A 24,052-nucleotide genomic window follows, 5' to 3' on the forward strand; every position below is an offset into this window, starting at 1 on the left:
GTAATTGGCTCTGCCTTTTTAAATAACACATCTTGTAAGCGTATGACATCATTTAAAACATTGTGAAATGATCTGCTAACGGTTTCCTCGGACCTATTAAAGTGATGCTTGATAACTCAATTTCTAAGGTGATGAGAAATGATATGTAAAAACATTGCCACTTGCTCATCAACAAGCATGTTCCTTGACGACTTCAATCCCCCTAAAGTTTGTAACATTTCACATATTTAAAAAAAGGTAATTCTATTCATCCTAACTTTTTCAATACTGGTCTCGTCACTAGCATATACAAGTCTTTTCACATAATCTCGTTTTGCATAAAAATCTAAAATATAAGATCTAATCCATGGTCTATAAGTATGTAGGCTATGGATGGCACCTAATGTAACTAAGAACCAAATCACAACTGTACATATTTGCAACCATATTGTCAATGCAAGACCAATTCTTTTACTCCTCACACTTTGTACTATTAAAGGTAGACGAACCATTACTGCAAGATAGTTAAGTGTTACATATCTTCAAATCGTAGTAAAAGGGTCACATTTCTCCAATACTAATTCCAATAACAGTAAAATAAAATCAAAGAATTTAATTTCCAAAGAACTTACAGTGATTTAGTGAATATAAGACGCTCAACTGTGGGTGGAGGAAGCAATCAAACAAGCCAAAGAAGAAGAGGAAGCAATAACACACCATCAAAGAAAAATGAACAATACATATTAAGAATCTTTACAAAGCACAAAATAGAAATTACAACCATCTTTGCAAGTAAAAAACTTGAAATTCATTTCTTTATCAATTACCCAAAAAAGAAAAACAAAGAAAGAAAAGAAAAGAATGTGTTTTTGTGAATTTGATTAATTGATGACTGACGTTTAATAATTATTTTAAAAAATACCCATTTGATTAATATGAATTTAATAATTTTTATGTGAAAAGAAAAAAGGTCTTAATTTCTCTTATTTTGTATTAACTCAATTCGATTATAGGTATATAGTGTGTTAAATATCTTATTATGTATTTTAAAATATTCAATTATTATTTTATTTAAATAAAATCTAAAACTCCATATACATTACATTCTTACCATAACATGATTTGTTTGTAGCATTTTACTTCCTTTTTTTTGTTTCATTTGTTGAGATAATTTTGTAGTGTTAATTATAATTTCTAATCAAACAATATAATTTTAATGAAACAATATAAGTAATATAAAACATTGTTTGAAGACCAAAATTAAATATAACATAAATTAAAGATATAGAAAATAAAAATAGTTTAATAATATATTAAAAGATTAAAATAGTTTTAAATGAAACATATCAAAAATAAAAATATATTGAAAATCAAATATAACCAAAATGTTCTTGTTTAAAGTAAAAAGATCAAATCTGAATTGTCAATGTAGTTTAACATGTATATATTGTCTTTCTCGTATTACTAGAAAAGAGTAATGGTATCATCATTTCAGTGGAGATATTTGTTTGTCTCTTTTCCTTGTTTATTTTTTTTGTTGTTGTTGACTCTTGGCATTTGGCAGCCTATGAGGGTGTGCTGCTCTTTACCTTGGCAGCCTCCTTTTCCATTAACAAATTTCATCTTTCCAAAGTTGAACACATAACCAACTTACAACAAAGACATTAGGAGGGTATTGTTACCTTAACACACCCTTGAGTGATATTTTTCCCCTTCTTGTTGCTACCTTCAACCTACAATGATGACCAATAAATTAATTTCCTTTAGGAGTTACAGAGGATGATCAAATAGGTTCACAGATCCCTTACTTTGATGATGAACGAATCAATGTGCATAAACAAATGACTCAACATTCTACCACTTAAAAGATGATTTGTTCAAGGAGTGGATAGATTTACTTTAAAATTAGTTTCTATTGTTGAAAGATGCATAGAACACGGGCATAAATCACTTTGAAGTTCTTACTTGTAAATACATGCAATGAATCTCATCATAGCATAGGCTGCAAGGCAATTTTGCCAAGTATATTCAAGGATAACATGAATTACATGTGAGACATGAAACTTACCAATCTGCTTATTTGCAAAAATAAGAAAAATAAGAACTGCTGCTCCTCTTCCTGTAAAAGATTCACACTTGAAACTTGTCCAGAAGAAGCATTAATGAAATACATAAAACAAGCATTGATAAATGAAGTAGGATATTGTAAACACCAAGTAAGTGCTGTTAGTTACAGACATATAAACAAGTCATCATCACATTCTAGGGAGCAGAAAGAAGGTTTTCATGTAGCATTCTTTCTTTTTATCAAACTTCTAAACTACAAATGTTACTACAGTGGACCATGAGATCAATGTTACCACCTGCAAAGTAATCTATATACCATCTTCAATGCATAGAATATTTATAAGATATACCATAGCAAGTTTTTAGAAAGTTTTTAAGAAAGAGGATCCTTAATATTTATAAGATATACCATAACAAAGTAATCTATATATCATCTTCAATGCATGGAATGTTACTACAGAGGCTGGTCTATACTAGAAGCACCATTTTATTGAATATGGGAACACAATATGAACCATATACTAAAATTGAATAGGATGATTAATCTTGTCGTCTGTCCTGAACACACGAAAGCATAGATGTAAACTTTTATTTTATTTCAACACTTTTAGACATTGAGATAACCTGGAATAACGCTAATAAATTAAATCCCAAGTCATAATTATAAAAGTGGTACAAACAGTGGCATCCTGTGAATACAACATTGAAATGCTATGACAGACTCAAAGTCCCAAAAGGATAGTTGAACACACGAAAGCATTTGTGCTTCAAGAGTCCCAAAAGAAACCATGCTCAAGCAGTCTGCTAGTAGAAGTCCTTTACTTTAAGGAATTGAATCCAAAGTTAAACTGCATGTCCCTTTAATGGTTAATGCAGAATACCAAAAAGGTATTTATAGTAATAGGGAAGTGCATCAAGTTTTTTCAATCACTATAACGGTAAAATTCTAGAGTAAAATCAATTCAACCACAAAGGATAGCTGAACACTTGTTTGTGCCAAGAGAAGAAAATTTCTAACCTGAAGTACTAAATCCATAGATGCATCAACTTGGAAACTAACAACATCAGCCTTGCCATGCACTCTTTTGATTGAAATGTATCGTCCTTCAATGCCAACCAAGCGAACAGAAGATCATCAATGAAAATAAGTTCCTACAAACAAAATTAACCAATTAAAACCAACACTATTTGTGAGATATTCACAGGTTACAACCAAGTATCCCATGGCATGTACATGATAAACATTTAGGCTTCATCCATAATCCATCACCTATACATAAATCCTTTACACATACTTTCCATTGAAATCATATGGTTAATAGATAGTAAGTAAATAATACATCTATAAAACATGACGTATATTAGGAAATAGATTCCATGCATATGTCATCCATCACTCAATAAATTATCATCCATTTTCATATTGTATAAGCATGTTCATCTTTCCCTGTCATATGAATATAAGTAACATTAAATTTTTATACATGTCTTTCCATTAACCTTTACTTACCTGTTGAACCGTATAGAATAGCATTAGATACTCGGGAATACTCACACATAGTGTGCATTTTCATGTAACCATAACCTTTCCTTTCCATTAGTGGTCACATGAGCTGTGAAATGGGTCTGCTCACACGAGTTGTGGGTCAGAATGTTAGCTACACGGTGCCGCTCACATGAGCTATGGAGTGTCCGCAACAAATGTAGGGCCTCATCTATCGATATGACATTCAAGACCAGCACCTGAAACCGTATAACCCTAATGACATGTCATTTGTATCCTAAGTATTCAAAAGGTTTGAACGGGATTTTTACATCTCAAATCATTTATTTCAATCGTATTATAACATTTCTGTATACCATCATGAATTTCACATTTATAAATTACAACTTTAAGTCGGCTAACCTTCCAACAATATTCATAATATCAATTATCAAATCAAGATTATAATTCACATAATTGTACACAGTAATTCCTCCAAAACATCAAATGACAAATTTAATCTCTATACGAACTTACCTGTACCAAAACGATGCCCTAACGTGATCCAACGACTAATCTGCAATGAAAATTTACAAAATTTCCCTCAAATTTTATCTTTTTGCAATTTAGTCATTAATCCTGAAACTCACAAACTAACTACAATTAATGAAAATCCATATTAGCCAATTTCCCTAGGGGTTCATTACAGCCCATATTTCTTATCATTTCACACTATTCTTAATGAATTTTACTATTTAAACAATTTAATCCCTAAACATTAAAATTACTAAAAATCATTTAACAAAATATGTTCATTCAACAACTAACTTTAATTATCTATCAATTAACTTCACAAACACATCCATTTCATTCATGGCATATCCCTCAACATTTAATTTTTTTACAAATTAACCCCCGGGCTAATTAGGTTAAGCTAAAACAAGCTCAAAAACATAAAAATCATTAAAAACGGGGTTCAAAATCTTACCATGCACTCAAAGCAAAGCTTAGCTGAATGTTTTTCTCCACAACCATGGAGGAATCAGTTTTGCTAGGCTAATTAGAGAAGACGACAAAAATTCACCTTTTGTTTTATTTAATCTTTTAGTTTAATTATTCATTTACTAAATTAACCTTTTAAAAACTATTAAATTACACCAAAATCAATCCAATATCATCCACTAACTTTAAATATGGAATAATTACCATCCAAGTCCATGAATTTACCTTTTAAAGCTATTTAGTCCATTTAACTAATAGAAGCTAACATTTGCACATTTTACAATTTAGTCCTTTTAATTAATTAACTATTTAAATGTTAAAATTTCTTAACCAAATTTTAATATAACCTAATAACACTCGTAAATATTTAATAATATATTTATGGCTCGTTTTATAGAAACGAGATCCCGATATCTCATTTTCTAAAATAACTTGACTTAAGAGACATACCACTTGAACCTAATTATTCTTTCATTTAACATAAATCATTAAATCAAATTTTATTATAACACTATATTTGACTGGTAAATATTAAATAATAATATTTACGAACTCGCTTATTATATTTGTGGTCTCGAAACTACTGTTTTCGATATAACTAAAAAAGGAGTTGTTACAAGTTCACCACCGCACTCGTTTACAAATTGAAAAAATGACAACCCTCTATCGCATACAAAAAGTTATATTCATCCACCACCACAACCACATCTTTAATGGGTAGAAATAAATTTTCTAACCCATGTTAATCGTATAGAAGGTGGTAGACTTAGGAAAACGAGCAGTTGCATTGAATGATAAGGAGTTTTGATCAATATAATATCTCGCTCAACATATGTTAAACCTTCTATTTCACCTAAAGACACATAGAGAGTTTGTGCCTTTTTTTGAATCACCATTTCTAAATTCTTTTGAATGAGCATTTCGGAGGCAATACTCCTACTTAATTCAAGGCTAATTGTCCTAATATTATCCCCCAATAACATGGCAACATCGATAAGTGAAGTAGAAGAAATTAGTTCACTTACCTCAGAACTCTTTTTCTTCTTTTTTGAAAATTTAGAATCAGCTTTGTTTGGATTAAACGGTTGCGCTTGTGTAGCCAAGACATCCATCTCATCTAAGGAAACATCAACTTTGCATCCATTATCATTGCTTCTTTCTTCAAGATTCCTTCAATTAGCAATATCCTCAACATGTAATTCTTTAACAATATCAGTAGTTGTTTGAGCATCTTTCCCTGTGGCTCGATCTTTGGCATATATGGAAGTAAGTTGCTCGTAATAAGGGAAACTTCAAGTTCTAAATTGCCCGACTTCTTTATGACTTTATAAAAAAAGATTTTATAAGCATTATATACTATATGGATATAAGTAATTCAAAACAAGAAAAGAAATATAAAAAAACAAATTTCTTACACTTATATATGAGTCCCACGCTGCATCTTCACTAACAACCATCTGCTTATGCTAGTCCCAACCAAAGCCACTATTGTCTTTTCCTTTGAGCATATCGCAAAATGATTTCCCAATCCTTTTTCCATGTCCTAATCCTTGATTCAAGATTAGGTTTAGCCTTTAGCATTGCATGAGGTAAAAAATTTTCCATCATTCTTTCCAATTCAAGTAAATAACCAGCCTTGAATCTCGTATCTGCATTAAAAGTTCCAAGATTGTGCAGGTCTACCATACATTAAATCAACGTAGCATCGTCTTCTAGAACCTATTTCCTTTTGGCTCCTTTAGAACTCTGGGAAGAAGTTGCAATTGATTGTGAAAAGCCTGACATACTTTTAAAGAAAATTGCAAACAATCAATTAATAGATAAAAAATAATCATAACATTTCAATAAAGAAATATGATTGTACACTAAAAACACGCTTTATAATTTCAACAACTAGAATCAATATTATCCTATATAATTGTAATATACAAGTATACTACAATAGAAAAAACCATAAACACAACATCAAAGATAAATAAATAACATAAAATCTTTCAAACAACACTTTCAGTTCCATTAATTTCTAGATGCTTGTCATTCATTGAACATTTTATTTACTAGTTCCATCCTCCAATTTAAACCTCTATCACATTACTATTAAGTTCATCATCCTATATCACAATACTATTTAAACCTTCTCCCAGCTCTGCTCCAATAGGTTCAAGACTCATTTTACTAATAAATTATGAAGCAATCAAAAAGAAAAAATGATTTGATTGTGCACCCTCATAGGATAAAATAATGGACTCTTAAGTATACCTGTAATACCCCTAACGCGTATCCGTCACTAGAATAGGGTTATGGAGCATCACCAAAGTTTACATTTCAAAACTATCAAAAATATAAATCATTTACTTCACAACATAAATCATAGCAAATTCCATCAATAACATACATATTGTTCCATATACAAGCCCTCGAGGCCCTAAAAATACATCAGAAACAAATCAGGACTAAATCAAAAATATTTAGAATTTTTCGAGAAAAGATGAAAATTTTCAAACTGCAGGGGTCACACGGCAGTGTGATTCACACGACCGTGTGATTCACATGGCTGAGACACACATTCGTGTCTCAAGCCACATAGGCATTCAAAATAAGGACATATGGTCGTGTTCTAGCCCATGTCTGTGCCCGTGTAACTCGTTGACTTGGGTCACACGGCCAAGCCACACGCCCGTGTGCTAGGCCGTATACCCTTCGAAATGGCCTCACACGCCCGTGTGTAGGTCAAGTGCTAGGCAGTATAACAGCTTGACTGCAACCCTTTGAAAGCTACAAGGGACACACGACCGTGTGTCACACATGGCTTACACACACGCCCGTATCTTTGCCCGTGTGGATGAAAAATAGGCCACTTTCAAGCCATTTTTCTCACCCAAACATGCATCCACCTACAACCAATTTTCCATAAATAAACAAGCACTCCAAAGTGTACCAAACCATGCTATAACAAGCTATCCAATTAAGGTATATAAACATGCAACCAATGTGCCCAAAAGGCACCTCAATCACAACCATTAAACATGTATATCCATATATATAAATTGGGGAAAAATTTAACTAACTTATAATTAAACTTATGTCATAACTTACCACTTTATTTACCTATCAAATTCCACACCAAAAGTACCAAATATGCCATTTTACATTTAGCACCGATAGTCATACATGTCATCTATAACAATTATACCAATTCACCACATTCAAACATATCAAAAGGATAATATACATTTTATCCACTATTTGAACTTCCATCATATAGTTATCATGCATCCCAAATATACATATGTCTAACTTATACATATTTGACCATAACTCATCCATATATATATATATATGGTTTAATTTCATACCAAGTTATACCATAATTGTCCACATGCCAAAGTTACATTCAAACATACCAATTTGGTTATTCAAAACACAACTTCAAATGATCATATCAACTTCAACCATCAAGGTCATCTAAATGACACAAATCTAACCATACCCAGATGGTTCCAACAACTAACATGTATATAAACCAGATTTCAATCATGCACATCTATTCAAAACTTTTCCAAAGCATACCATATCTTGACCATATTGAGGTCAACTCATTATATATCACTTGGGTCATTCAAACATGCTATAACACATTATCAAATTAACACATATAAATAAGGCACCAAATGTACCAAGGCTACGTCACCCAAAATGGCATATACATGCCAAACTCATCAACTAACATTCAACTAATCATCAATCATAAGTCCACCTGTACATGCCATTATAACCTTAACCAAGACATCAAAATCTACCAATATAATCGCTAGATAGTGTGATAGATCTCCGGCGAGCTTCCAACCCGATCGAGCTTTCAATAATTTGTTAAGTAAAAGAAAGATAACTACATAAGCAATGAATGCTTAGTAAGCTCGTATAAAATTTAGTCATATCAATTTATTTCAAATATGAAATTTATACTTATCAAGAATAATCCTATACCAACACTGTAAGATTCATGAAACCATATTCAACAACTCACAAAGTGAGTAAATTCATAGCATCACATATACATATCATCCCTAGCATAGTAGGATTTATAAAACTTTAGACCCTTTCAAATTTTCTTATTTTCATTTGTATTTCATTACTTTCTATTGCATTTACTTTCTTTAACTTAAATAACAACATCAAGTCAACTCATCATTCCCTTTTTCATCATTTTACACTTTAAGTATGAACTTACTATTTCATTACCTTTCCACACCTGTTTCATATGCATATCACACAAGACATAAGCATATCATTCAACCATAGCCACAAGCTAGTGCATTTAAACATAGTTCTTTTGGAATTAACCACATGATAACCGTTTCAATAGAAACTACATAATTTAAACCTTACCACTCTTTCATGATCATTAGCATATTTCTATTTAGACACTTACCATATCAATGGATAGCTTAGAAGTTTAACATGGCATAATCCAACCACAACTTGGCTAAAGCCTAAGCATTTACACCAAACACGTTAGCATACAAGATATAAATCATAAGCACATTAACATAAATAGCCATTTAGCCATAACATGTATCTCATGAGTTTATAACTCATCTCAACCTATATAATTTTCATGTATCATCATATCAAGAATGTTCATATATGTACATGTCATAAAACATATCATTCTCTTACTATTTGTTATTTGAATAGTGTCCGTTCAACCATTTAGAATACCATTGGATACTTGAGATAGCTCACACATAATGTGTTAACACATATAACTGTAACCTGTCAATTCTTGTACATGTATGTTTACACCAGCTGTGAATCAGAATGCTCACACGAACTGTGAAAATGGGCCTGCTCACATGAGCTGTGGGTCAGAACGTAGCTACACAATGCTGCTCACACGAGCTATGGAGTATCCGCAAGACATGCCGGACCTCAGCCATCGGTAAGACATTCAGGACCAACACCTGAATCATGTAAAACCTATTGACATGTCATTTTTATCCTACGAATTCCTAAGGTTCAAACGGGGCTCGTTAATCGTCGTGCATTATTAGATTTACGTCGTTTCATAACATGGTAAATTGCATACTAACATATATATATATTGATTTAATCACATATTAACATTCAATTCAATCAAAATTATTCAGAATACAGTTCATACGAACTTACCTGGCTAAATTGTAGAAATACCAAAGTTTAGGGGTATTTTGGTAATTTTTTTATTTTCCTCTATTTTCCACTAGATCTTGATCTAAATTAATAATTTCATTCAATATATTAATTTAGAAAATAAAACAATTCATTTCACGCAATTTGGCCATTTTTGAAATTTTATAAAATTACCCCTAAAGTTTTACTTTTATTCAATTTAGTTCCTTTAGCCCAAAACATGCAAATTAACTATTTTTACCCAAAATTGAGCTTATATGAATGTTCATGGTATCCAAAAAATCCCATTTATGCCACAATTTCACATTAACTCCTTGTACTTTTATTAATTTAAAAATTTATGTAACGCCCCAAAGGTTGTATATTTGTTTTCGTGTATTTATGACACAACTGTGTATCTGCTTCAGTGGTTAAGTGGTCTAGGTGTGTGTGAGAGGTCTTAAGTTCAAGCTTTGTCTTGGGAGAATTTTTGTATTTCTCTAAATAAAGCCTTATCACTAGTCAGTAGGCTTATAATTAAATATTGGTAAAATATGTCAGAATGGGTCTGCTAGTCTGGTGGTTAAGTGGAGAGCTAAGGAACAAGAGGTGTGAAGTTTGAACCCCTGCCTGTGAGAATGAGATTTATTTTTGCTGCTTGTGCAGTGTAGGAGTTTTAGGTGTGGTAAAATGTTGAGTGTTTGAGGTGTGTGGGGAAGTAGTGGACGGTTAAGGAGTGTTTAATGGGTGTGGGGAAGTGTGGGAGTGAATTTAGGGGTAAGTGGGAGTATATTAGGGGATTATGGGGAAAATATCCAAAATCTGATCATTTTCTTTTCTTTTTGAAAAAAAAATAGTCAGTTTTCTCTCTATCTTCCTGACGATTTCTTTCCCCATCTCTACCGTTTTCATTCCTCAATTCCTCCTCTTGCTGCCAAATTCTACTTCTCTCCCCCACCCTTGGCGTTTATTTTTGTTTTTCCTGGCTTCAATCGTTCGTTTGAGGCAAACTTTGTTTCCGTCTATTCGGTAAGTGAAATAAAGTGGTATTGGTTTTCTTTTCAACTTTCAGTTTCTTCCCTTCTTGCTGAGAGTCTCTTAACGTTTCCCTATTCTCTCCCTAGTCGAACCTTCACCTTGCTACCTTTCCTTTTTCTGATCCTTTTTATTTCTACTCTCTTTCTGCGCATCGTTCTCTTCGCGTTTCCGATAAGTTTAGTTTTGATTAACTTTAAACTAGGATTTGGGCAAGTGTTAATATGGATTCTTTTGGTTTAGGGGTTTATCAAAGGGCTGTTTATCGCTCGCCAACATTCTGAAGATGGGGAATTCCTGCTACACGATATAAGGTAAGGTGTGCTCGAGATTTTTTTGACGTCAAAATTAAAGTAGGTGTCTATCGTAACAGTATAAACGGAAAACGGTGAAAAGCCAAAAAGTGAGGCTTTTGACGCCACATGAACGTGTGGCCGTCTGTGTGGTAGGTCGTATGATTGAACACAAGTGTGTGATCGACGAGGCTGGCCGATACACTGGCCAAACTGAATTGGGCTGTGTGGGCCACACGGGCGTGTGGGTTTTTTTGGCCAGGCCATGTGATCTACACGGCCAAGGCCAATTTGGGCCATGTGGGCCACACGGGCATGTGGACCTATACGGGCGAACATCATGGGCTTGTAGGCCCATTTTCACTGTTTAATTACTAAGGTTGCACGGGTCGCCCGAGTCGACTGTGGACCTACTATAGGGACGGTAAGCTTACCTAGACCCCTAATTGACTGAAATGACTGTATGACTGATGTGATTAAGCGTGATGATGTCCCAATGATTTGATACTGTATGCCGGTTTACATGCATGATATTATGTATAGCATGTCATATTTGTATATTGCATTGCATTGGGCTGGGAATTATATTATCGGAGGAAGTGTACTGAAAGGCCTCGGGCCTAATTTACTGGTAACTCAGCTGCAAACCACTGTTTAGTACCGCATGTGGTACTTTTTAGAGTGTAGGGATGGGTGGGTTAATTATATCCCCACATGGAATGTAGGGTTGAACGAAGATGGTGTGTAGAGATTGGTTGGGTGGGATTTTGTGACTGTATATCTGGTACTGTACTGATTACTGATACTGTAATGGGCCAAGGCCCTAATGCATGACTGCTTCTGTACTGAAATGGCTAAAGACCAAACTGAAACTGAATCTGGTACCAAAAGGGCTTAAGCCTAGATTGTGACTGCGTTATGTCTGCTTGTTCTATATGGGGAATTACACACTGAGTGTTCGTAAACTCACCCTTCTGATTTATCTGTACAAGTAATCCCTAGGCTTGGGCTGATCACTGTGGCGAAGGACTCAGCGGTGGCCACACAAACTTATTTGACTCTGTTTCGTACTTAATTATGATTTTAAATTTTATTTGAGAATTTTATTGTAAATATGGCCTCTAAGGATTTTTCTTGAATTTGGGATTTTCAATTTATAACTACTAGTTTTAGAAAAGGGCAAATAACCAATAAAAGCCCATTTATTTCTAAAATTACCGAAATGGGCCAGGTCCTGAATAATTACCGAAATGAACCATTTCCCCCAAAAACGCGTCCACGTCAGCGCGTTGTCAGGGGATAAAGAAGGAAAAAATCTTCCTCAACGAAGCGCATTGTCCACGTGGACAGAAAACGCTTCCTTGAGGGAGCGCTTTGTGCCCACATGGACAAAACGCTTCCTTGATGAAACACTTTCCCATTTTTTAGTGTTTAGGGTGTTTTGCAATTAGGGTTAGGATTTGGGGATTTTGGGTTTTTAAATTTTAGGGTTTTAAGGAAAAAATAAATAAATAAGGGTTTAAGGTTTAAGATTTCTTAATTAAATTAATTATAAATTTTTAAAAATTATAAATTAATTACAAATTATTTATCAAGTCTAACTTTATTTAAATATAGTTAAATATTAATTACAATTATTATATTTTTCTCGAATTTTGAATTTAAACTTCTGAGTTTAAAATATATATTAAATATTAAAATATTAAAATTTATGTTAAATTCCATTAAATAAAGTTATTAATACTTATTTATAAATCATTCACTCACATTCAATAAAATATTTATCCATGATCTTAAGACCTTAAGGAATTATTATCCCTAAAATATTCTATTATTAATATGATTGTATTATATTAAATTTCATGTATTTTTTCATATTTAATTTATTATAAATTTAAAATTATAGCAAAAGATATATTTAATATATATATATATATATATAAACTCTTAACTCTTTTTTACTTTTTCATAAAAAAACTATTTTTCTATTTTAAAATTTGAAAATACAAAATTGATTATATATTTTATATTTAATTTATTATTAAAAATTCTTTTAATAAATTTAATTGTTATTAAAAACATTTAATTTTATTAGTTTATTTTTTAGAAGACTTTAAAATATATAACGAATAACAACTACCTTTATTTGATTTTTCCTTAAAACCTTAAATACTAAACCCCAATCTAATTTTTTAAAATTTATAATTAATTTACTCAAGTAACCCTAAACCCTAATTTATTTTATTTTTCCTTAAAAACCTAAACACTAAATCCTAATCTAATTTTTTTAAATTTATACTTAATTTACTCAAGTAACCCTAAACCCTAATTTGTTTGAGTTTTTCCTTAAAAACCATAAACGCTAAACCCTAATCTAATTTTTTAAAATTTATAATTAATTTAATTAAGAAACCCTAAACCCTTATTTATTTAATTTTTTCCTTAAAGCCCTAAAATTTAAAAACTCAAAAATCCTAAAACCCTAACTTTAATTATAAAAAACTCTAAACCCTAAAAAAGGGGAAGTGCTTCTTCAAGGAAGCGCTTTGTCCACGTGGACACAAAGCGCACCCTCAAGGAAGCGTTTTCTATCCACGTGGACAAAACGCTTCCTTGAGGAAGCATTTTCTTGTTTTATCCCCTGACAACGCGCTGACGTGGACGCGTTTTTGGGGGAAATGATTCATTTCAGTAATTAATTCAGGACCTGGTCCATTTCGGTAATTTTAAAAATAAATGGGCTTTTATTGGTTATTGGCCCTTTAGAAAATCTCAAGTTTTCAAAAGAACTAAATGTTCTAACAAAATACTCACGATTACGCAATCTATTTTAAAAAGCTTCCGTATAGATTAAATGTTTTGAAAGCTTTCAAATGATTAATTAACACGATATTAGAATTAATAAATAATAATGCAAGAACTCTAAACGGAAAGTGTATTTGGCAAAGTTACAATTTCCCAACACAAGCTACAGTTTTCAAACACACTACTACGTGACATCGCCAGATTCGGCCATAACATCCAGGTCGGGTTTGGGGTGTTACATTTAGTGGTATCAAAGCCAGGTTACAAAACTGGGCTATGGATATGGGTTTTTAAGGCATGATTTGTGAGAACTAATTTTCTAAATGTTTTTACTGAAAGTGTGGTACATCGAGTCTCCGGCACCGAGCCAGTAAGTTTTCTGAAGCTGAGAATTGTCTAAACTAAATCTGAAATTGTTTTTGATAGTATATATTGAAACTGCTATAGGTAGTATATACTGAGACTACTATAGATAGATTGTACTGAAAACACTTAAAATAGTGTATACTGAGACTGTAGTAAAACTTATAGACATTGATTGACACTGCGATGTACGAAACAAACTTTACACTTCTGATTCTGTTTTTTATAAAATATCTGTTAATAAACACTGGAACTGTAAACTGATGCATAAAACTGTTAATACAGACAAAATGCAATTAGACAATGAGCACCAGAGGTACTCGCAGACGGGGTACAAGAGGCCGTGGTAGAGGCTATAGAGGTGCTCGAGCTGGGTCTTCGTCATCTGGTAATCTACATAATTTGGATACTAGTGAGACATCAGCTTTACCTGTGGCTGAGGCTGGGTCTCATAATCGAGCGGCTGGGGATGACACACTATCCCAAGCGATGTTGAGGATTTTAGAGAGGGTCGTTGGGACCAATACTGGAGCTAGAGGCTGCTGGTCGGTTACAAAATGACTCCGGTCTAACGGAGCTGACCTTTTTAGGGGTATTGTTGGAGTTGCCCCTAATGTGGCTGAGTATTGGGTAGAGGCTATAGAGAGGATTATGGACGATCTGGACTGCACACCTGAGCAGAAATTAAAGGGTGTTGTATCGCTGTTACATGATAAGGCATATCAGTAGTGGCTCACTATTAAGGAGGGCACTCAGCCTGATCGACTGACCTAGGAGTTCTTTAAGACCGCTTTCCAAGAGAAATATGTGGGGGCTAGTTATGTGAATGGTCGTAGGAGGGAGTTCTTAAATCTGACTCAGTGAGATAGATCAGTGGCCGAGTATGAGGTCAAATTTCTGAGATTGAGCCGCTATACGCGAGGCATGGTGGCGACTGAGTACGAGCGATGTGCTCGCTTCGAGGATGGCCTCAGGGATTATCTGAGGGTTTTGATAGCTCCAAAGAGGGAGTGAGACTTTACGGCACTAGTGGATAAGGCAAAGATCACCGAGGAAGTAAAGTGCACTGAGCGCTAGAACCGAGAGAGAGGTAAGAGGGATTCGGAGCCCTCGAGTTCCATTTAGAGGCCTAAAAAAAGGTCAGAGTTGATGGGCTGATCAGAGTTGGGGCTCCTGTTGTTGTTATTGGTCAGCCACCATGTACTGACTGTGGTAGACACCATCAGGGCGAGTGTTGGAAACGAACTGGGGCTTGTTTGAGATGTTGTTCATTAGAGCACCGTATTAGAGAGTGTCCGTGAAGGTCCGATCAGATGCAAGCTTCAGATACTGGTACTACACCACCACCGAGAATAGCTCAGCAACCACCGAAAGGCCATGGTCAAGCCAGAGGTGGTAATGGGTTGGGCCGTGGTCAGAGAGCACTGGACAGAGGTGCTGGTCATATTGAGGTGAGGCAGCCGGCTCTAGTTTATGCTGCATGTCGCCGACAGGATAGAGATACTCTGGACATTATCACAGGTACGTTCTTTATTTATAATATACCTTATACTGAACTGATAGATATAGGATCCACTCACTCCTATATAGCTTGTACTGTGTCTAAGAACTCGGTTATCTTGGTTGAGAGCACTGCGAGTGAGGTGATTGTACTGAGTCCGCTGGGATAATCAGTAAGGGTAAATAAGTTGTTTAGAGACGTTTCTTTAGAGGTTCAAAAGGCTATTTTTTCTGGTTGATCTGATGGAATTGCCTTTTGGAGAGTTTGATCTGATACTGGGAATGGACTGGTTGGTTAAACACTGAGTGAGCTTAGATTGTGCTACAAAAAGGGTTGTACTGAGAACTAAGGAGGATAGCAAGGTAGTCATAATTGGGGAACGTTAGAACTACTTATCGAATGTGATTTCTTCTTTGAGGGCAAAAAAATTGGTTCGTAAGGGATATGACGCGTCTGGCCTACATCAATGTTTCAGATTCTGGGGATTCTTTGGTTAAAGATATCAGGACCGTTAAGGACTTTCTGGACATTTTTCCTGAAGAGCTACTTGAGTTACCTCTAAATCGTGAAATAGAGTTTGGGATTAAGCTCCTTCCTGGTACAGCTCTGGTGTCTATCACTCCTTATAGAATCGCACCAAAAGAGTTAAGATTTAAGAGTTATTAGATCGTGGGTTCATCAGCCCTAGTGTGTCTCCGTGGGGAGCACCAGTTCTGTTCGTGAAAAAGAAGGATGGCTCCATGCGTATGTGTATTGACTATCGACAATTGAACAAGTTGACAATCAAAAAGAAGTATCCCTTACCGAGGATCGATGATCTGTTTGACTAGTTCCAAGGGGCTTCGATTTTCTCCAAGATTGACCTCCGATCAGGATATCATCAGTTGAAGGTTAAGGAGACTTATGTATACAAGACAACATTTAAGACTCGATACGATTATTACAAGTTCCTAGTGATGCCATTTGGACTGACAAATGCAGCAGCAGCTTTCATAGATCTGATGAACCAAGTGTCTCAGCCCTATCTGGATTAGTTCGTGGTGGTATTTATTGACGACATACTGGTGTACTCGAAGATTGATGATGAGCACGATGAACACTTCAGAGTGGTTCTGTAGATCTTGCGAGAGAAACAACTGTACCAGTAAATGTTAGTTTTGGTTACAGGAAGTAACATTTCTGGGCATATGGTTTCTGCTGAGGGGATTAGGGTCAATCATTGAAAGATTGAGGCGGTGTTGGATTGGAAACAACCTAAGACTGTATTTGAGATTCGCAGTTTTCTTGGACTGGCAGGGTATTATCGATGATTTGTAGATGGCTAAGCTGCTACGTAAGGGTGTGCCGTTTAATTGGACTGATGCACAGCAAGAGAGCTTTGAGAAGCTCAAAACTGTACTGACTGAGGCCCCTGTTTTGGTACAGCCAGAGTCTAAAAAAGAGTTTACTGCCTACAGTGATGCATCACATGTCGGTTTAGGATGTGTGTTGATGTAATAGGGTAAGGTGGTAGCGTATGCGTCTCATCAGCTTAAGACTCATGAGGCGAATTATCCGACGTATGACCTAGAGTTGGCCACAGTAGTGTTCGTATTGAAAATCTGGAGGCATTACCTATATGGTGAAAAGTGTATCATCTACACGGATTACAAGAGCCTCAAGTATCTCCTCGCTCAGAAGGAGCTAAATCTTAGGCAGCGTAGATGGATTGAGTTGCTTAAGGACTACGACTGTACGATTGAATACCACCCTGGTAAGGCTAATGTGGTGGGCAACGCACTGAGCCATAGGGCTTTGACTGATCTAAGGGTGATGCTCACTCGTCTCAGTTTATTTGATGATAGTAGTCTGTTGGCCAAACTCCAAGTTAAACTAACATGGATAGAGCAAATTAAGGGTAAACAGTGGGAGGACGAGTCTTTGGGTCTTCGCTTCTGACAAATTGAGAGTAGGAATACTGTAGATTTTGGACTAAATAACAAATGGTACTTTATTTCCGTGAGAGAATCTGTGTACCGAATGATACTGAGTTGAGGTAGTCTATACTGAGAGAGGCACATAGTAGCCCTTATGCTATGCATCCTGGAGTAAATAAGATGTACCAAGACCTTCGTGAGTTATATTGGTGTCCAGGTCTTAAGTGTGATGTTACAGATTTTGTGGGTAAATGTCTGACATGCCAGCAGGTTAAGGCTGAGCATCAGTTACCTTCGGGGTTGTTGCAGCCAGTTAAGATTCCACTTTAGAAGTGGGAGCAGGTGACTATGGACTTCATTAGTGGGTTGCCTCTAACACCCACTGAGAAGGATTTTGTATGGGTCATCGTGGATCGATTGACCAAGTCCGCCCATTTCATACGGGTTCGTACTGACTACTCGCTGCAGAAGCTGGCTAAACTATATGTGTCTGAGATAGTGAGACTGTATGGGATACCAGTTTCGATCATATCTGATAGGGATCCTCGCTTCACGTCTCGGTTCTGAAAGAAACTACATGAAACTTTGAGTACAAGGTTGAACTTCAGTACTACGTTCCATCCTCAAACAAATGGTCAATCTGAGAGTGTGATTCAGATACTCAAGGATATGTTGAAGAGCTGTGTCATTGACTTCCGAGGCAGTTGGGAGGATTACCTGCCACTAGCAGATTTTGCTTATAACAACAGCTATCAGTCTAGCATTCAGATGGCACCTTACGAGGAATTATATAGTTGTAGGTGTCGCACACCTTTATGTTGGACTGAGTTAGGCGAGCGACGTGTTCTGGGCCCTGAACTAGTTTCTGATACCGAGGATAAAGTTAGATTGATTCGAGACCGGTCGAAAGCGGCATCCGATAGACAGAAGTCTTACGCAGACCTGAAGTGTCGTGAGATCAAGTTTTCTGTGAGAGACTTCGTTTTTCTTAAGGTCTCGCCATAGAAGAAGGTACTGAGATTTGGTCGTAAGGGCAAGTTGAGCCCTAGGTTCATTGAACCCTATCACATACTAAAACGAGTGGGATCAGTTGCCTACCAGTTAGAGCTACCTTCAGAGTTGGACCAAATTCACGATGTTTTCCACGTATCAATGTTGAGGTGCTACCACTCTGATCCCACGTATATTGTTCCTATTGAAGAGATCGAGGAGCCGGTTCAGATATTGGATTGCGACGTAAAGATTCTGAGGAGAAAATCCATCCCATTGGTTAAGATTCTATGGCGTAATCATAGTTCTGAGGAGGCCACGTGGGAGTCTGAGGAAACGATGCGTCAACAGTATCCTCATCTGTTCTGATTAGGTAAAATTTCTAGGTTGAAATTTTCTTTTAGGGGGTAGAGTTGTAACACCCCAAAGTTTGTATATTTGTTTCCGTGTATTTATGACACAGCTGTGTATCTGCTTCAGTGGTTCAGTGCTCTAGGTGTGTGTGTGAGGTCTTAAGTTCACGCCTTGTCTTAAGAAACTTTTTGTATTTTTCTAAAAAAAGTCTTATCACTAGTCAGTAGGCTTATAATTAAATGTTGGTAAAATATGTCAGAATGGGCCTACCAGTCTGGTGGTTAAGTGGAGAGCTAAGGAGCAAGAGGTCTGAAGTTCGAACCTCTTATTGTACAAATGAGATTTATTTTTGCTACTTGTACAGTGTAGGAGTTTGAGGTGTGGTGAAATATTGAGTGTTTGAGGTGTGTAGGGAAGTAGTGGACGGTTAAGGAGTGTTTGAAGGGTGTGGGGAAGTATGGGAGTGAATTTAGGGATAAGTGAGAGGAAATTAAGGGTTTATGGGAAAAATATCCAAAATCTAATCATTTTCTTTTCTTTTTGAAAAAAGAGAGAGTCAGTTTTCTTTCTATCTTCCTGACGATTTCTTTCCCCATCTCTACCGTTTTCATTCCTCAATTCCTCCCCTTGCCGCCAAATTCTGCTTCTCTCCCCCACCCTTGGCGTTTCTTTTTGTTTTTACTGGCTTCAATCGTTCGTTTGAGGCAACCTTTGTTTCCGTTTGTTCGGTAAGTGAAATAAGGTGGTATTGGTTTTCTTCTCAACTTTCAGTTTCTTCCCTTCTTGCTAAGAGTCTCTTAATGTTTCCCTATTCTTTCCTTAGTCGAACCTTCCATTTTTCGGTCATTTTTATTTCGCGCATCATTCTCTTCGTGTTTCCGGTAAGTTTAGTTTTGATTAACTTTAAACTAGGATTTGGGCAAGTGTTAATATGGATTCTTTTGGTTTAGAGGTTTATCGAAGGGCTGTTTATCGCTCGCCAACGTTCTGAAGATGGGGAATTCCTGCTACTTGATATAAGTTATAGGTGTGCTCGGGAGTTTTTGGACGTCAAAATTGAAGCAGGTGTGTAACCGTAACAGTGTAAACAGAAAACGGTGAAAAGTCAAAAAATGAGGCTTTCGACGCCACACGGGCGTGTGGCCGTCTGTGTGGTAGGCCGTGTGATCGAACATGAGCATGTGATCGACGAGGTTGGCCGCGTGCGATACACGGGCCAAATCAAATTGGGCCATGTGGGCCACATGGGCGTGTGGGATTTTTAGGCCAAGCCATGTGATCTACACGGGCGAACATCATGGGCTTGTAGGCCCATTTTCACTGTTTAATCGCTAAGGTTGCACGGGTCGCCTGATTCGACTGTGGATCTACTGTAGGGTTGGTAAGATTACTTAGACCCCTAATTGACTAAAATGACTGTATGACTAATGTGATTAAGCATGATGATGTCCCAATGATTTGATACTGTATGCCAGTTTATATGCATGATATTATGTATAGCATGTCATTTTTGTATATTACATTGCATTGGGTTGGGAATTATATTATTCGGAGGAAGTGTACTGAAAGGCATCGAGCCTAATTTACTGGTAGCTCAGCTGAAAACCACTGTTTAGTGCCGCATGTGGTACTTTTTGGACTGTAGAGATGGGTAGGTTGATTATATCCCCACATGGAGTGTAGGGTTGGATGGAGATGGTGTGTAGTGGTTGGCTGGGTAGGATTTTGTGACTGTATATCTGGTACTGTACTGATTACTGATACTGTAATGAGCCAAGGCCCTAATGCATGACTGCTTCTGTGCTGAAATGGCTAAAGCCCAAACTGAAACTGAATCTGGTATCGAAAGGCTTAAACCGAGACTGTGACTGCGCTATGTCTGCTTGTTCTATATAAAGAATTACACACTGAGTTTTTGTAAACTCACCCTTCTGATTTATCTGTACAAGTAATCCCTAGGATTGGGCGGATCGGTGCGGCGGAGGACTCAGCGATGACCACACAACCTTATTTGACTCTGTTTCGTACTTAATTATGATTTTAAATTTTATTTGGGAATTTTATTGTAAATATGGCCTCTAAGGATTTTTCTTAAATTTGAGATTTTCAATTTATAACTACTAGTTTTAGGAAATCTCGAGTTTTCAAAAAAACCAAACGTTTTAGCAAAATACTCACGATTACGCAATCTGTTTTAAAAAGCTTTAGCATAGATTAAACGTTTTGAAAGCTTTCGAATGATTAATTAACACGATATTAGAATTAATAAATAATAATGTAAGAACTCTAAACGAAAAATGTATTTAGCAAAGTTACAGTTTCCCAACACAAGCTACAGTTTTCAAACACATTACCATGTGACATCGCCAAATTCGGCCATAACATCCAGGGTGAGTTTGGGGTGTTACAATTTAGTCCCTAACTGGTAAATTCATCAAAAAATCACTTAATAAAATACTTTTAAGATCTAAAATCACAAGTTTCATCAACGGCAACATTCAAAATCTTTAACAGTTTCAAAATCGAAAGTACGAGCTAGCTGGACTTAGTTGCAACGATATCAAAATTATAAAAATTTAAAGAAACTGGTGAAAAATGGCTTACCATGCATAGATAAAGCCATTGCCGAACCTTGCTCATCTTCTACGGAGTTTTCTACTTTCAAATTCAGTGGAGTTTCAATTTGGAAGATGACAATCAATTTTTATCTTATTTTTTTCTAATTATCTCTTTATTAAATTACTAATTTACCTTTCAATTATACATGCATTTTAACTTATTTCATGCTTTAATCGTCCACTCATTTATAACATGGTATATTTACCATATTGGTCCATACTTTCATTCGTTAAGCCATTTAATCACTCAAATAAAAAGTGATCAAAATTTATATTTTTACAATTCAATCCTTTTAATTAATTAACCATTGAAACTTTAAAAATTTTCAACGGAACTTTAATACCACCTTAATGACACTTCATAAATATTTATAAAAATATTTATGGCTTGTTTTATAGAAATGAGGTCTCGATACCTCATTTTTTAGAACCATTTGACATTAGGGTCTTACCACTTGAACTTAATAAATCACTTACAACATAAATTATCAAATCGAAAACCTTTTTAAAACCATATTTGACTCGTAAATATTAAATAATAATATTTACAAACTTACTCGTTGAATTTGTGGCCCTGAAACCACTATTTCCGACACCACTGAAAAATGGGTTGTTACAATACCCCATTTAAGTTTTAATAAACCAAAACATCTTTCAATAACATTGTGCGCTGATACATGTTGCGTATTAAAAAATTCTTCTGGAGTACTTGGTTGGTAACCTTGGCGCTATTCATTCAACTGATATATTTATCCCCTAAAGGGTGCAAGAAATTATTCACAATTTGTGTAACCAACATCAACTAGATACTAACAACCTGTATTATGAAAACACTATTTATCAATCCATTGTTTTCAATATTATTATGATCTAAAAAATAAATCAATTTCCTCCATATCTATACTTTACCAGAGGAACTTTTAGTCCATTCTCCTAGTAATGACATCTCGAAGAACTCATCCATCAACAACAGAACCTTCCCTACCAAGAAGAACATAAACAAATTTCATATCAGATGTACAAATACCTAACATATTTGTTGCTATGTAACCTTTTCGAGTTCGATATCTAGATTTATCAACTGATGGAACCCTAATCTTGATATAGGTTCCATCTAAAACACCTAAGCAATTCTATAGATAAATTAAAAGGTCAAGTTAGGATACTTTATTGAAATCTAAATCAATTGAGTTATTTCTAAATAATATATATACCCACTCCAATACCTTGAACCATTTCATCTTTATGTATGTAAAATTAGCTAGATCTGACTCTAGCTTTTTAAATAACTAACACATCTTATAAGCGTATCACACCGTTTAATAAATTGTGAAATGATCTATTCACATAATTTAAAAAAGGAAGAAGCAAATCTATTCATCCTAGCTTTTTCAATACAGGTCTTATCAGTAGCATGTACAAGTCGCTTCACATAATCTTTTTAAGCATAAAAATATAAAATGTATGATCTAATCATTGGTCTATAAGTTTGTAGGCTAGAGACGACACCTAACATAACTAAGAACCAACTCGCAACTGTACACATTTGCAACCATACTATTAATGCAAGACCAATTCTTTTTTTGCCTCTCACTTTGTAGTATTAAAGGCAAACAAGTCATTATTGCAAGATATTAAAGTGTTACATATCTTCAAATCATAGTATAAATTAATCTCAAAGCAGAATGTGATGCATAAATTTAAATTATGAAAAAAGAATGATAATTAAGCAACACAAGAATGTGATGCATATATTTAAGCAGTAACTTGTCCTATTCAATTTCATAACATAATGGGCCATAAAATCCCCATAATTGTGTTGAACATCATTTCTAAGCAACTCTTAAACGTGGTATTAGTCACTCTCTTACTCTAGCCAAATACCCCTAACTACCCTAGAATTCATTACAATATCCAATCTTTATAACAAGATTGACCATAAGTAGCAAAATTATATCTTTAAAGCACACAATGCAAAGCTAAAAAGAATAAAAAAAAATCCTTGCACAAATTACAAACCACAAGAATTCAATACGTCCTGATGATCAACTTACAGAAATTGTAGAAATTACAGAGCAAAATTATATCTTCAAAGCACACAATCAAGCTTACCTGCAAAATAAAAGCAAACTCAGATCAAAATAAATGCAACACGCCCCCTCAAAAAAATAATAATTCAAACAACAATAATTAAACAGAGCTAAAAAAAATCTCAATATTGTACTTCAAGAAACAAGCAAAAGAAAAATGGCAAACATAAAAATGGAGAAAGAGCATCTTAGCCTAATTTTATACAATTTCCTCACAGAAGATGAATGCAAGGTTAGAATCCAAATTTTCAATCCCAGTAATCATCGTTTTCATCGTCAAATTACAAATGAATTTATCAAAAAAATATTTTTGAAATAGGAATTGGCGTTCATACACAAGAGTTGTAGTACGATTGGATATAGGCCAAACGTATTTTCAATGACGCTTTCTCATTTCATAGCTAC

The 24,052-nt window shown here is 35.1% G+C and overlaps 1 long non-coding RNA gene across 1 annotated transcript; it reads right to left on the reverse strand.

The window, feature by feature from the left end:
* Positions 1-1,367: 1,367 nt before the first annotated feature.
* LOC105768089 (uncharacterized) lies at positions 1,368-3,202 on the reverse strand. The gene is made up of 2 exons (XR_001125765.2): positions 3,065-3,202; positions 1,368-1,712 (listed from the first exon to the last, which is right to left on the reverse strand). It is a non-coding gene; the product is annotated as an uncharacterized LOC105768089 (long non-coding RNA).
* Between the last annotated feature and the right edge of the window lie 20,850 nt (positions 3,203-24,052).

This window comes from Gossypium raimondii, chromosome 4 (assembly GCF_025698545.1).
Source record: "Gossypium raimondii isolate GPD5lz chromosome 4, ASM2569854v1, whole genome shotgun sequence".
Lineage (NCBI taxonomy): Eukaryota > Viridiplantae > Streptophyta > Magnoliopsida > Malvales > Malvaceae > Gossypium > Gossypium raimondii.